Source organism: Bactrocera dorsalis, chromosome 3, assembly GCF_023373825.1.
Source record: "Bactrocera dorsalis isolate Fly_Bdor chromosome 3, ASM2337382v1, whole genome shotgun sequence".
In the NCBI taxonomy this organism is placed as follows: Eukaryota; Metazoa; Arthropoda; class Insecta; order Diptera; family Tephritidae; genus Bactrocera; species Bactrocera dorsalis.
Genome location: NC_064305.1, coordinates 11,240,713 through 11,257,160, shown reverse-complemented (window position 1 = coordinate 11,257,160; position 16,448 = coordinate 11,240,713). Strand labels below are relative to the sequence as shown.

The 16,448-nt window shown below is 37.2% G+C and overlaps 1 protein-coding gene across 1 annotated transcript in view; it reads right to left on the bottom strand.

Annotated features, from left to right (window-relative positions):
- Positions 1 to 16,448, bottom strand: part of LOC105226673 (zinc transporter 9) — an 81,095-nt gene that overhangs the window by 6,694 nt on the left and 57,953 nt on the right. The gene's annotated exons all lie outside the window — the stretch shown is intronic.

The following is a 16,448-nucleotide window of genomic DNA, read 5'->3' as shown; positions in this document are numbered from 1 at the left end:
GTGAATATCTATGAATATATGCATATAAAATCTCTAAACATCGTATAGTTTAATTAACACCTGACGAAATGTTTGCTAAGTAATATAACCATTTTGTTGAAAAATTAATTTTAAAGTGTTGTTTTATTCGCCTTGACAAGAGAAGATGGAGGAATTCAGTATATGTTAATAAACTATATATCTATCCGATAAAAAAATGCAAAACCGGTATTTTAACCAGAAAACCTGATCTAGCAGATTGACTGAAAAGCATTTTAAGGAAATAAAAATGTTTATATTTATTATTTATACATATATGTTTATGTTTATTTATTATATTTGATTTCAACTAGTACAGAGAGTGACATATCAGGCATCGTAATATTCTCAACATTGTATAATATTTTTTATATAAAAGCGATTAGCTTTTAATATCACTGGGCTGATCCATACAAAGGACAGGCGTCGCTAGTTGCTCAAGTGAGATTATTCGTGGTTTCACGAGAAATCAACCTCTTTACATAACCTAACATAACCTTCACTAGGTACAAATCGTGATAAATATAATAACCTAAATAAAATGACGCCAACAGTATACTCAGCAACCTACCAAGTCGGTAAGTCAACATTCTCTCACTTATCCAGTACGACTTTATGTCGTTTTATAATTCAGGAATTAAGCAGGAATTAGCAGAATGGGTCTGACCGATCGAGATGGGTGCAGGAAATGTCTAGAGTAGGAAACCACGGAAACCATGACAAGACTATGCCGTAATACTCAAGTTTGAAACATATTACTGGATATAGATTCGGGACCTAGTGGTACTCATTCATAGTATTTGATGGGTGCAGAATGGATTTTTAAATATTCGAGACAGAGTACTGCCAAACACACCAATATTCCAAAATTCACATGAAAATGAACTTATGTTTGCCGATGAGTTATAATGGCAGACTGTCAAGCCATACCTAGACCTATTGGCCGTAAGTAATACCAGTTGAAGGTTGAGATAAGTTTGAGCTGAAGCATATGTCATACAGGACGTTAACCCTTTCATCCATCTCGGCCTAACCTTCTGTTAGCCCTTCTGAAAATTTCATTTTATATCGTTTTTACTGACTGCCGTATTTCTGGTACTGACTGTCGACCCGAAGCCGCAGCGGTACCCGCAAAATCTACATCATCCCTGCTTTTAAGAATATTCTCTGAAGTTATACAATGTGAGTTTTTAAATCCTTTATAATGTTAGCTGAGTTGTAAACTACCTCAGCCGCTTTCCTGACCGCAAAGACGTCCGCCTGGAGTATCTTGCAGTATTCTATCAGCTTCAAGAGTCGTCTGAGATTCAGCTTCGTGTAAATGGCTGGGTTGTTCTTGCGTCATACACCCTCTTTTAGTATGACTTGAAACCGACCGAAATCGTAGAGCTAACGCGAACAATTTAGGAATAATTGAGAACAGGAATAAGCATTCAATCTCAAGTCTGCTTTCTATGCTTTATATCTGTAAATTGCGGGGTGAATTGACACATGCATGACCTCGCCTATTACACTTATAAGACAGGCTTAGGTCAAGCGGAATTTATTGCTTAAAAATATATACAAAATTCTAGTTCATTCACAGCATATTAATTCGTCGCAATTGCCTTAACACTCGGAACAGCAATAAAAGGTGTGTATATGGAATACGCATATATGTACATTAGGGTGGGTAAACAAAAAAACAATCGAACTTTAAGTCGTCTGGGAACGAATGTTTTCTTTTTCGCTCTGTGTTCTGAAAAATTGGTTGAAAGAAAGTTCTAAGACTGACCTTTCAAGTATGAGCTCTTAATTGTACCAAGAAGGTCCTCCGACTAACGGTTAATTATTTTTTATTAGCAGGTAGAAAAATGGACCTCCACAAAGTAAACCCCCTTGGTCAAAATATATGTACTTGTGTAAACGTTTTTTCCAATCCTCGAAACAGTTATAAAAGTCAAAAAAGCCATTAATGGTTTTAGCGGTTCAGCTTTAATGTCCTCAATTGACTCAAAACGGTTTCCCAGTAGCGGTCATTTGAGTTTGTTGAATAGCCAAAAGTCGCACGGAGCTAAATCAGGCGAATACGATGGTTGCGGCACGATATTGGTTGAAAATTTGGCGAAAAACTCACGAAAAATCAATGCAGTATGCGACGGTGCATTATAGTAGGCAAAAAATAAGAGTTGCCGGCTCATAAATGCGGCCTCTACGGCCATAACACTCAAATAGTATTCCTTGTTGACAGTTTTGCCAGTTGAAAAAGAGATCGGAGTGCACTAAAACTCGATAATTGAAGAAAACTGTCAGCATAACTTTGATTTTTGACCAGCTTTGACGTGGTTTTTCGGCTTCGGCTCACCTTTGTCACGATTTTCGGCTGACTTCAGGACCATAGCATAGACCCAAACCTCATCGTCAGTAATAATCTGTTTCATGACACCTTGGTAGTCGGAAAGCATTATTTCACAGACGTCAATGCGATACGTTTTTTCGAAAAAATTTAGTGATTTTGGAACCAATCGTGCTTTCACTTTTCTTAGGTCCAAATGATCTTTCAAAATGGGTTTTATTGATCCTTCCGCTATCCTGACGATGCCAGTAAGATCTCTGACTATTAATCGTCGATTCTCAAGCACCAATTCCTTTATTTTATTGACGTGTTGATCATCAGTTGATGTTGACGGCCGTTCTGGACGTGGTGCGTGAGAAAAAGAACTTGTGACTTTGTGCTTGCAAAGCCTTTCTTAGAGCTGCTTATCAACCAAATTTTCAGACTACAAAGCGAAAAAAACAGTCGGTTTTTTTCGACCCACCCTAATATACAATAATATATAAAAATATTTATTAGTTCTGACCAAAAAAGAAAAACGTTGTGATTTTGCGCTTGCGCCAGCTGTTTTCCGTTACAGAAATAGCATATTTACATTGACTAATCGGAAATTAAAGTAAATTGCCGGCTAAACAGAGCACGTAAGCGCTTTAGAGCGTGTATAAAATCGGCAAACAAATCAACAAAAATAAAAGCAAGAAAAGCAGAGAGAATTGTTAAATTTATTTAAGCGGGCAATGCGGAAATCATATTCATATTGCTTAATTATAAACGCGGCAATATATTTGAAATGGCTGTCAAACTTGTGGCTTGTTTAGCCGGCGTACGAGGTAAGGTTGTTGTTATTGCTATGAGTGTTGTTTTTTGTTGCTATTTGCATACGATAAAACTTTATCGCGGCTAATTTGCATGCGCGCGCATTTCATTGATCGTTCGCGTTCGCGTTTGCCTTCGCGCTTGACACCTGAGCCGGCGGGGCGTCACACTTGTGCGAATTTCAGGTGAATTTCGGTGGTTTTTTCGTGGTGGACTGGACGCTGTCTGCATTGGTAATGAAGAATTTGGCGAACTATCGCAATGAACTTTAGCATCTGAAATATGTTTATTACGTAGTAAAGTCGATTTTTCGGTGGTTTACACTTACGTTGATGGATTTATATGAATTTCTGATCTCATTGCGATAATGTTTATCAGCAGTTACCTTTGATTTATGATGCGTATGCGGTCTACATTTTAAATGAGCTGGCTGTGATGAGGCTTGCTGGAAATTGAACACTCAACCGAGATCTTTAACCGAAATGCGAAAGTTAACCTCACCTCTCTATAGTCATACCGTAAATGCAAAGAATACTGGAGATCCATTGTTTTCTTGAGGTCTAGCACTAAACGACTTTAGTTTACATGGCTTCGGCGAGCTTTCTTTTTGACAGAAAAAAAGAATTAATTCCTGGATATTTCTAGGCCTCATTGTGAGATCATTGAGGATATATGATAGATCTTTAGATCTTTACGCAATCTGCAAGTTGAAGCAGATGTTCCCGAGTTTCCCTCTTGCAAGTAAAGGGTAATTTTTTAAGAGCTTGATAACTTTTTTTTAAAAAAAAACGCATAAAATTTGCAAAATCTCATCGGTTCTTTATTTGAAACGTTAGATTGGTTCATGACATTTACTTTTTGAAGATAATTTCATTTAAATGTTGACCGCGGCTGCGTCTTAGGTGGTCCATTCGGAAAGTCCAATTTTGGGCAACTTTTTCGAGCATTTCGGCCGGAATAGCCCGAATTTCTTCGGAAATGTTGTCTTCCAAAGCTGGAATAGTTGCTGGCTTATTTCTGTAGACTTTAGACTTGACGTAGCCCCACAAAAAATAGTCTAAAGGCGTTAAATCGCATGATCTTGGTGGCCAACTTACGGGTCCATTTCTTGAGATGAATTGTTGTCCGAAGTTTTCCCTCAAAATGGCCATAGAATCGCGAGCTGTGTGGCATGTAGCGCCATCTTGTTGAAACCACATGTCAACCAAGTTCAGTTCTTCCATTTTTGGCAACAAAAAGTTTGTTAGCATCGAACGATAGCGATCGCCATTCACCGTAACGTTGCGTCCAACAGCATCTTTGAAAAAATACGGTCCAATGATTCCACCAGCGTACAAACCACACCAAACAGTGCATTTTTCGGGATGCATGGGCAGTTCTTGAACGGCTTCTGGTTGCTCTTCACCCCAAATGCGGCAATTTTGCTTATTTACGTAGCCATTCAACCAGAAATGAGCCTCATCGCTGAACAAAATTTGTCGATAAAAAAGCGCGAAACACATTTCGAACCGAACACTGATTTTGGTAATAAAATTCAATGATTTGCAAGCGTTGCTCGTTAGTAAGTCTATTCATGATGAAATGTCAAAGCATACTGAGCATCTTTCTCTTTGACACCATGTCTGAAATCCCACGTGATCTGTCAAATACTAATGCATGAAAATCCTAACCTCAAAAAAATCACCCGTTAGTACAGTCGATCTCCAAGTTTGTAGGATCTGCCATATATATAGAAGACGGTATAACATTGCCTCAATGATCCAGGAACTTCTACTTCTCAGTAGTCATTTATCACGCCAATTAATTTTTATTCTATTCCATCTAAGGTACACCTTGTCGAAAGGAAGACGAACTGAAATTATCTGGACACTTTCTTCAAGACTGTACAGCTCTTGCTAGACTGGAGTTCAAATATATTGTAGGTGATCGCTTCGATGAAGCTGACTAATTTGTTGGAAACAATGTCAGCCACCTCCATAGATTTGTGATAGACTCAAACACACATTGTCTATACATGAGGGTCTCTAGATCTTCTAGAAATTTTAGTACCACAAAAGATCGGAGTTTCAACTGTCGAAGTGCGATTCTGACATACTATCTTATATACAGTGTCTACTAACAGAGATGACGTGATTTTGACAGCTCGTGGCGGCTTTGCTGGTTTAGGGATTTGTGTCGAATTTTGTCAGTGTGTTCAGTAAGGATTGTCATTTCTCCTGGTAAGTGTATACTTCTCAGTCTGTTCATCATCGTTCAGCACAGTTCAGTCTCTCTCCGTTGACCACATGACGAATTTTGAGGCCGGATTTGGCTCTATATCCACATAAGATTGTGTCGACATAACAACTGAAGCCAAAACACCACAAATAAAATTATCGCTATTCGGGTGAGTCAAATTCTAGTCTGGTTTAGAAAACGCCATTGTACTATATCCCCAAAAATTTATTATTTTATGTACATACATAGATTGTGGTAAACCGACAACATGTGACCTTATTTCTTTCGGAATGAGGCTAGGAATGTCATTGCCATCAAAAGCTAGCGTTGTAAGCAATGTTGACTAAGATTTTTTTCCGGAATTTCATGAAATCGAAGCGATCGATCTCTATTTCTAACAAGACGGTGAGCCGACTTATGTTTTATGTCTAAACATGAACATAATGCGTGTAAAGTTCTTCGACTCGTTCATTTCGAGAAATGACCAAAACAAAAGGTCGCCGTTACCATGCGATTTAATACCTTTAGAGTCTTTTATCTCAAGCAGTAACACTCGCATACAACATTCTGCGCACTATACTCGAAATTCCAGTCTAAATGCTGCACCGGGTCATGGTAAATTGTTGTAAACTGGAGTAGATATGCAAACGCAGACGTGGTGGCACTTTGGCCGAAGCTTACTGACGCTTTTAATTGAGATATTGCCTTTTGGATGAAGTCTTTGAACAAGAAAAAGAGAAGATAAAAAGAAAGATAAGGTTATTAATTCATATATGGGCCGAAATTTTCGTTATAGGGGGCCTAGAAATGGATATGGACCTATGTCGAGCGTTTTCAAAGGAGAGCTGCCACATTTTTATTGTTATTATTACGTCTAAAGCCCAGGGTAGATTCGAACCGACGTTCTAAGCTGTTCGAGTGATATCACTGTTAGGGTCGACCACTTAACCTAAGCCTAGGTTAAAATTTAGAAAATTCTATAGTGAAATCATAAATTTTTAAGCTTATATCTAGGTATAATAGAAAGTCACACGACATGCGATTTAAACATTTAATATTAACTAATTCTATAATAAATTTATAAGTTCATTAAATTTGCCATTTTTGCCAACCGGATATTTTGCGCATTCTAGGAATGCATAGTTTAAGTAGAGAAGTGACGCAGACTATAATATTATATAGTATATTCAACAAGCTACATACATACATATATACATAAATATGTATAAACCAGACGAACGATTTAAATTAACTAACCGCATTGTTTTCCGGTTTATATCTGGAAGTATGTATGCGCGTGCTCATTTGTATATGGGCCTAGAAGATGTTAAAAAAACACAACGACAAACATTTAAAACAAACTTCACTAAAATGGAATCGGCTTAATTACGCATCGAAAATGTTGATAAAGTTCGTTCGTTGAACTTAAATGCAGCTGTTGTTATTTTTATTGTTTTTGTTTTTATTTACCTACATTCATTTTACCTATACTCCGACTGTAGCGCGTCACTATTGATACTTTCGATACTTGCTCGACCTTGTAGGCGTTTTTGATGCTTCACTAGTGTATCTAGTTCCAATTTTCGCAGCAAGTATTCAATATCAAGATGAAATTTATTATTTTAATGGCCATCATTAATCAGTATTTTTCGTATTGGTGGTCATATAACTAATTAATAAAAATAATAATAATGCAAGTGACATTAATGCTTTTATTGTGTACATTTAAAATGATCAAAGTAATTTAAATAAAATTTTTCTATTAAAGAACCGAATTAATCGAAAATATTCGCCTAAATATTTTTCGAAGAGATACGTTTCTTGAAACACGACGCCGAAGTTAATGGCTCAGTAAGATAAGCACAAATATCTCAATGTCTCTAGAGGGTTATGCCAGTCTATTTTCCAAAATATATTTGTATATATTATTTTGTTTAGACTTAAAGTACCAAAAAACTAGGGGCATGCAAATATTCGAAATTTCGAATTATTCGACGCGAATCGAACCGAATTATTCGATTCGAGATTCGACCCGAATATTCGCATTATTCGAATTATTCGAATTACTCGAACTATTCGAATAGTTCGAATAATTCGAATAATTTTAATATTTGACTAGTTGCATGATTTTTGAATTAGCGCCAGTAGTATTTGAATCTCTGCCATGCATCGGCCGTACCTTTGTCGTTTTCGTTTAAAATTTTCAAAAAATCAAACGTTGGTTATTTTTATACTCTCGCAACAAAGTTGCTAAAGAGAGTATTATAGTTTTGTTCACATAACGGTTGTTTGTAAGTCCTAAAACTTAAAGAGTCAGATATAGGGTTATATATACCAAAGTGATCAGGGTGACGAGTAGAGTTGAAATCCGGATGTCTGTCTGTCCGTCCGTCCGTGCAAGCTGTAACTTGAGTAAAAATTGAGATATCATGATGAAACTTGGTGCACGTATTTCTTGGCTCCATAAGAAGGTTAAGTTCGAAGATGGGCAAAATCGGCCCACTGCCACGCCCACAAAATGGCGGAAACCGAAAACCTATAAAGTGTCATAACTAAGCCATAAACAAAGATATTAAAGTGAAATTTGGCACAAAGGATCGCATTAGGGAGGGGCATATTTGGACGTAATTTTTTTGGAAAAGTGGGCGTAGCCCCGCCCCCTACTAAGTTTTTTGTACATATCTCGGAAACTACTATAGCTATGTCAACCAAACTCTATAGAGTCGTTTCCTTCCGGCATTTCCATATACAGTTCAAAAATGGAAGAAATCGGATAATAACCACGCCCACCTCCCATACAAAGGTTATGTTGAAAATCACTAAAAGTGCGTTAACCGACTAACAAAAAACATCAGAAACACTAAATTTTACGGAAAGAATGGCAGAAGGAAGCTGCACCCAGGCTTTTAATAAAAATTGAAAATGGGCGTGGCGTCGCCCACTTATGGACCAAAAACCATATCTCAGGAACTACTCGACCGATTTCAATGAAATTCGGTATATAATATTTTCTTAGCACCCTGATGACATGTACGAAATATGGGTGAAATCGGTTCACAACCACGCCTTCTTCCAATATAACGCTATTTTGAATTCCATCTGATGCCTTCTCTGTATAATACAATATATACATTAGGAACCAAAATAAAAAAAATATGTAAATGACGGATAATAAAATCTCGATTATCACTTTATCATGCGAGAGTATAAAATGTTCGGCGACACCCGAACTTAGCCCTTCCTTACTTGTTTTTTAATTAAATAAATGTCTTCCAATAATTCCGAAGAGGAAAGTGTGATTATGGAAGTGGAACCTGAAATTGGTGTGGGAAGTAATAATGAGGTTGTATCTTCAACACATCAGAGTCCTGCTTAGAATTTTTTTAAGCTCAATACTGAAGGAGATCCGAGATTCGACCCGTATATTCGCATTATTCGAATAGTTCGAATAATTCGAATAGTTCGAATAATTCGAATAGTTCGAACTATTCGAAATATTAAATTAAAGTTAGGCCTTCTTGAACGTGCTACACTGGCTTATCCCCTTAAAAATTGGAAAAAAAACGCTTCACAGCAAAACGTAGTCCATGAGAGATAATACTACTCATCAAATTTGATGGATAATTTCAGCGACTGATGTGCTAAGAGGTCTCTGGGGCATTTCAGGTGACCTGATTACGAATTTGAATTAAAAAATTTTCTATCTCGTGCATCTACATAGTATTTGCTCATTTTATTAATAGGTGGTGATTTGAATCCCACACCCCTTGGCTACAATACAAAAAATTCGTCGTGTAAGAAAATTCCTACTATCATTTTCGGTTTTAGCAACACAAAAATAGCAAGCAATGTGTAATCTACGTGATTATGAGCATTTAGCTTTATTTTTCGGCTTTCTGGTCCTATTCAAATAAATTTTTTCCATATCTGTGCGACTTTCGGCAGAGTACGTACGATATATAGTATGTATATGCCAAGGGCTTATCCTTAATTAAAATCTTTCATGAAGGCCAAATATTAAAGAAAGATAAAGGAAGGCAACGATTGCCTTATATTATATTACTGTAGAGAATCTATAGAGAGAATGTTGGGACTCTCACTAAAGGTAGTGTTTTGGCTCGACGATATGGTAGTCAAACCAATTTATGTTCTATGGTGTGTTCTGAAAGGTTGAAAAGGCTGCACTTGTTAAAAAGCTCAACCATGTGCACTACGGATTACAGCACTAAACTCCATTTTAAACACATCTCCCATCGACATTGCCGGTAGGTGTAATGCTGCGAAGTGTGTCATTAGGCTCAATGTAGCTGGGCATATGACGGGGTCCGCACGAGGAAACCCTTAATTGCTTTCCTGAAAACTTGGATCAGTGTGTCACAGAAGCCACACGAGGCGGCTTTTTCTCTGCTCAAATACCAACGAGGGTGATGTGGATGGAGAAGAGGCGCAGTCAGCTTTTTCACGGAGGAATCGAAGTTAGCAGGGTAGATCGGAGTGATAGCTTCTGTAGGGAACTCTCCGTCAATCATAGCTTTAAGACACTGGATCATTGTAATGTTTTTCAGGCAGAAGTGGCTGCTATCAAGGTGGTGGTATTGCTAAGCAGTTCAGCCTCTTTCAGGGAGATGAGCATTCACTCTGGTAGTAGGCGGCAATACTTGCGTAGAACTCGCTAACTGTGCGTTCAAAGCTAGTCAAAGAATGCCTGTCCTGACTAGAAATAGAATTAAGCGTTTTCATCTTCAGACTCGTTTGGGTGTTTGGTCACAGCGGAATCAGCAAAGTCCATGAGCTAGCCAGGGGAGACACCCTTGCTCCGCTCCTATCAAAATGAGACCGAGTTGGATCTCCATTAACCTCTTGCGTTCAAACACTGAAGCAATGGGCATTCATTCGGTGAAACTTTAAATTTTGTCGTACGTTTGTTGTCAAATTTGTATGAAGGGTGGTGATCCAGGCACCTTTTTTCTTTATTTTCCAGCTTTTGCAAGACTGGGGTTGAAACATCTCAGTAAGCTTACCTTCGGCGATTCAGAAGTCATAGCTGAAACTGACATTAGCCGTTTCAACAAATTTGTGGCAGGCTCAAAGCGCTCTCCCGATTTGTAAGAGTAAGATGATATATTATATAGGAGTTTAGGTACCACAACGGACCGGCAATCTGAGCTGTTCAAGTGAGATCCTTCTTGGGATCGACTTTTTAATCTAACCTCTGTGCGGTACGAGAGTTTTAGAAATGTGCGAGTTCCAACTTAATGATTTCCTGTTTATATGAGATGAAATCATAACATGAAAACAAAGTTTATAAAACGATATTTCTATTGATCAAAAATAGTGAAAACCTCTCTATGTATACGCGAACTAACGGGTGATTTTTTTGAGGTTAGGATTTTCATGCATTAGTATTTGACAGATCACGTGGGATTTCAGACATGGTGTCAAAGAGAAAGATGCTCAGTATGCTTTGACATTTCATCATGAATAGACTTACTAACGAGCAACGCTTGCAAATCATTGAATTTTATTACCAAAATCAGTGTTCGGTTTGAAATGTGTTTCGCGCTTTAATTTTGTTCAGCGATGAGGCTCATTTCTGGTTGAATGGCTACGTAAATAAGCAAAATTGCCGCATTTGGGGTGAAGAGCAACCAGAAGCCGTTCAAGAACTGCCCATGCATCCCGAAAAATGCACTGTTTGGTGTGGTTTGTACGCTGGTGGAATCATTGGACCGTATTTTTTCAAAGATGCTGTTGGACGCAACGTTACGGTGAATGGCGATCGCTATCGTTCGATGCTAACAAACTTTTTGTTGCCAAAAATGGAAGAACTGAACTTGGTTGACATGTGGTTTCAACAAGATGGCGCTACATGCCACACAGCTCGCGATTCTATGGCCATTTTGAGGGAAAACTTCGGACAACAATTCATCTCAAGAAATGGACCCGTAAGTTGGCCACCAAGATCATGCGATTTAACGCCTTTAGACTATTTTTTTTGGGGCTACGTCAAGTCTAAAGTCTACAGAAATAAGCCAGCAACTATTCCAGCTTTGGAAGACAACATTTCCGAAGAAATTCGGGCTATTCCGGCCGAAATGCTCGAAAAAGTTGCCCAAAATTGGACTTTCCGAATGGACCACCTAAGACGCAGCCGCGGTCAACATTTAAATGAAATTATCTTCAAAAAGTAAATGTCATGAACCAATCTAACGTTTCAAATAAAGAACCGATGAGATTTTGCAAATTTTATGCGTTTTTTTTTTAAAAAAAGTTATCAAGCTCTTAAAAAATCACCCTTTAGTTCCCGTGAGATATCGATCTGAAATTGTACTTACCTCCTCGGTTAATGCTCGGTGCAAGCGAACTTAATGGTTTTTCTTGTTTTAGCTAATATACATAAGTACCTGAATATGTAATCAAGTTAATGTTGTTACGTCACTCACAAATCAAACATTGTATATTTTACTATCGACTTCAAAGAATGTACAATAACTGATATATCAAATATATTTGCTTACTTTTTATGGCGGTACATATGTACCTGTACTCGTAGTATAATTTCTCCATTAGCCTCCAGACATGCAGTTAAATTCATAAACAAATTACAGTGATTTGCTATAAATAAAAAACAAAGTATACTCATATACATAAGTACATACATATGTACTTATACAATAATAATATGTTATATATGTGTAAGTATATTTAGCACGTATATGTTGAGATTGCGTTTAATAACCGTTAAATAAGAAGTGTTGTATCATGTACTTATCCGACCTATTTTCGGCGATTTTTGCGCAAAGTAAATATCAATAAAACGCAAATGAAACGAAATTAACATTCGTGGAAATTGTATTGTTGTTTTCTTACGCGAAAAGGATGCATCGAATTACGTAAGTTTGTTTACCAGCGTTCATACATATGTAAGCACAAGTGTATAATATCAAAAGAAATGCGAGAAGGAGTAATGCAATGCACGAATTAAAACAGAAAAAATATATGTATAGTATGTACTTCTTTTATACTTTTAGTCATGAGACATTCGGGTTTAAGTTAAAAGGTAAATATTCAAAATTACTGTTAATGGTGTGGGTTTAGTCATAAATATGGTTACATATACATATATGAATGCCTGAATGTGATGATAACGTGTAAAATATTTCTTAAATGTACAATGTATGAAAAAGTACCAGGAAATTGTAAATAAAACGCAAATTATTTAAGTAATTGTTCATCAATATTTATTTTCTTGCCTTCTAAGTAATCCCCACCATATGAAATACACTTATGCCAAGGATTTTTCCAGCCCTCAAAACACTTTTCATAAGCACTTTTTGGGATGGCCTTTAACTTCTTCAGCGAATTTTGTTTCATCTCTTTGATTGACTGAAAATGGGTTCCGGAGAGCGGTAATTTCAGTTCAGGGAACAAGAAAAGATCACATGGAGCCAAATCTGGTGAATACGGTGATTGATCGATGATATTCATTGCGTTTTTTACTTTAAATTCGTTCACAATCGTACACTTTTTGAAAAAAAAAACAGCTTTATGGGGATGAGTCGAGCAAGAACGCGTTTCATACCCAAAATATCCACCAAAATCGTTCGAACGGACTCGCGAACACACACCTCTTTTGCACTTGCACGACTTTCAGCATCATTTTCTTCACGTTTTTAATATTTTCATTAGTTAAAGATGTAGAAGGAACGAGGCATGTCTTCAACGATCTCTCGACCGTCTTTGAAGGCTTCGTAGGCTTATGTTTTTGACAAAATACAATCACTGTACGCCTTTTACAACTTGTTGAGTATACGGACTCAAATCTTGCTCTGCTAATGCTTCGTCTTCTAGAACCAATCGATATACCTGTAAGGAGAACTAGGTATAAAAATTATTGCATAATTTAGCGGGGGATGTTCTCAAAGTTACGGTTTTGTAATGATTCATTTATTATATAAGATTATACTATAACAAAAAAAAAAAACAAGAAAATGTTATCTTTGGTAGTACCGAAGATATCAAAGTATAATATCTTTTACTAACGAAAAAGTTTTCGAACAGGATTTTGAGCGGTTGTTGTTGTTATAACGGTTATCGGGTCCCCATTAGGGTGGTAAGTTTCAGATAAGTCATTCATAATCGAAGTCATTCAACGGTAGGCCCATAAAACATGCAGCTTCGACGGGGTCGGATCATAGGAAGAGGGATATCAGGTTGGAGTCATGCTGGGACTCGTTGCATGCTGAACATTTATTTGATATGTGGGAATCGCTTCTGGATAGTAATCATGATGATCATAGGAGGTGGTTCCGCTTCAAGTATATGACTTCAGTATTGATTTCTACGAAATCTGCCCCAGCTGAATTTGCTTCGAGAAGAGTCCATTATGCTCCTTAACTGAAAGCACGCGGGCCTCACTGTGCAGCTGTTCGATAGGAGACATCAAAAGGCATCCCGTTATAGTTCGAAATGCAGTATTATGACATGTCTGAAGCTTTCTCGTCTGCGTTTCATTGCGTCCAGGCGACCATATTGGTGCGGCGTAGTTAAGGACAGGCCGGTCGATTTCCTTGTAAGTTGCCAACAACGTTTTTTCCCCATGTGCTGCCGACTAGCGACCTGAGGATTCTGTTACGGCTCTGTATCTTGGCAATAATAGCGGTCATGTAAGGAGTGAAGGACACACAGTCTGTCGAGTGTCACACCTAAAATCTTAGGGTTATTAACGCCTTCTACTGCAATATTAAGCTCATCCAGTTTCCGAATATGGTCGCTGTGGATTTAGTGGGGGAGAGTGTTAGGTTCCGTGCAGCGAGAAAAGTCGGAGAGATAGCCATTAACTTTTCAGCAAATGCCATTAATTCCATTACCCAACGTGCAATTATCAGCGTACGAAAAGATAGAAATTGCCTGTGGCGGTTGAGAGAGTTTCGAGATGTAGAAGTTGAACAGCAACGGAGAGAGGGCTCTGCGGCACTCCCTTTTTAATTCTTCTCCATTAAGAGTTTCATAGTCCACCTCTTTAACTCTGGAGGTAGCGTAGATTTTTCGATGGCCTGAACCAGCGTTGTGTGATTGACTGTGTCAAAGGCTTTTGAAAAGTCCAACGCTACGACGATCGTCTTCTCAAATGATGGTATTTGGTTAAGGTCATGAATTATCTGGGCGTTTATGACGTTAATTGCTGGGTGGGGCTATGCACTTTTCGGAAGTCATGGTGGTGGTTTGCTAGGTGCGTGAAGATCGGGAGTCATCTTGGATGATAGCAATATGCTATAGTAGCTGGATCTGAACAATTTATTCGGAAATTCTGAGATGGACTATAATCGATGCCAAATTTCTTGAAGATATCTCGTAAAATAACAAAAATTTCCAATATAAGGACATGATTTCTATTTTTCGGTTCGGTGCAGCTTTTTGGGGAGAAAAGGGCGTGTGAAACATTTCATTCGGCATCTTAAAAACTGAGGGGCTATAGTTATAGCTTTCACACAACTAAGGAGTATCATACGTATTCAGCCCTTTAATTAACCGTTAATTTTGACTTTTAACCGTTAATTTTGACTGTTAGCTGTTAATTTTGATCATTAATTGTTAATTTGGATGTTAACTGTTAATTTCGACCGCTAACTGTTAATTTTAATTCTCATTACGTTGGCGCCACATAAGTTATTGCAAAGCTTTCATTGTAATCACTTGTAAAATTTCATTTGAAAATTATTTTAGGCACACATGTTGTCTGATTTATCTGCTTCCGCTTGTTTTTTTTAATTTTAATTCTGAGAATTAACATATTTCCGGTATTTTTATGCGAATAATTTAAAAGCAAATATTTATAAATATTGATTAATTACTTCCAAAAAACTGACAACGGAAGATATTAAAATTTAAATAACGTGTTTTTTGCAGCCTGAGACTTAAAAATTTTGTAACTGAAAAAGCAAGTAAAAAAGGTCAAGTAAAAAAATACAATAAAAGCAACAAGAGTTTGAACCTGTTTTTGGCTTACAGTTTAGCAAATGTTGAATGAATTTGGCAACCTCGACACACCCCCAACCTGAAATGCTGAAGTTGCACGGACAAATGTATGTATGTGTATATGTACATATGTATTTATTTATGTATTTGAAGTTATTTACAACAATAACTACAACTTGTTTGACACTGAAATGCCAACAGAGAACCATAACAAATTGTCAAAGCAAATCATGCGATTTCGCTGTGTAAAAATACTGAAAAATATGCGGCCTGGCAAATAATTCATAAAAACCGTAAAGTGTGAAGGACAACGCGAGTTTTGTTGTTATTTTTACAGCTGCATGCTTGTTGTGTGAAAATTTGTGAAAAAATCACAGCAACAACCAAACAACTTTCCACTCTATTCTCTTATAAAGCGCGTGAAATTTTTCTGTAATGCCGTTTTCCGCTATTACAATTAACAGTTATGAGTCACTTTGAGTTAGAAAATGCATAACACGCTCAATTCATTTTATGTGACTCTTTTTTGTAGCATAACAGTTCATTAAAAATCACGTGTCTGTATTGTTGTTGTAAAGTTGTATTTGCTATGTTAGCGGCATATTTGAGACAGTTATTTTTTTTATATTTGGAGCACCATAAATCTTTAGTTAATTAATAAATACTGTATATTAGACAAGTACACTGCTTTGCGTTGAATTCTATATTGGACAACTCGCCATAAACTGACTTCCGCTCGCGGCTGTAAATGTTAGTTCACACGCTGTGCCGAAGCGTGTGTCGGTGTGGCCTTTGAACTGCTAGCGCTTCGTGGATTGATTGCTATTTGACAGCTTGTAGCGCCTACAATGGGTTAGAAAGGTAAGTGCTAAGTATTATTGTGTGTCAATGCCTTCGAGCTTTTATCATCCAAAAGCTAAATAAGCCACTAATTTGACAATACTCGTACACATCATTATTTTATTTATTTTTATATTTTTGGTAAACATTTTGTTGGCTTTGATGTGCATTTAAAAGTCAATAATGCGGACAATTAATGAGAGAATGGCAAAAAGTCAATGAAATTAGTGGAAATTATAGTAAAAAGCAATGAGTAAAAGTGAGT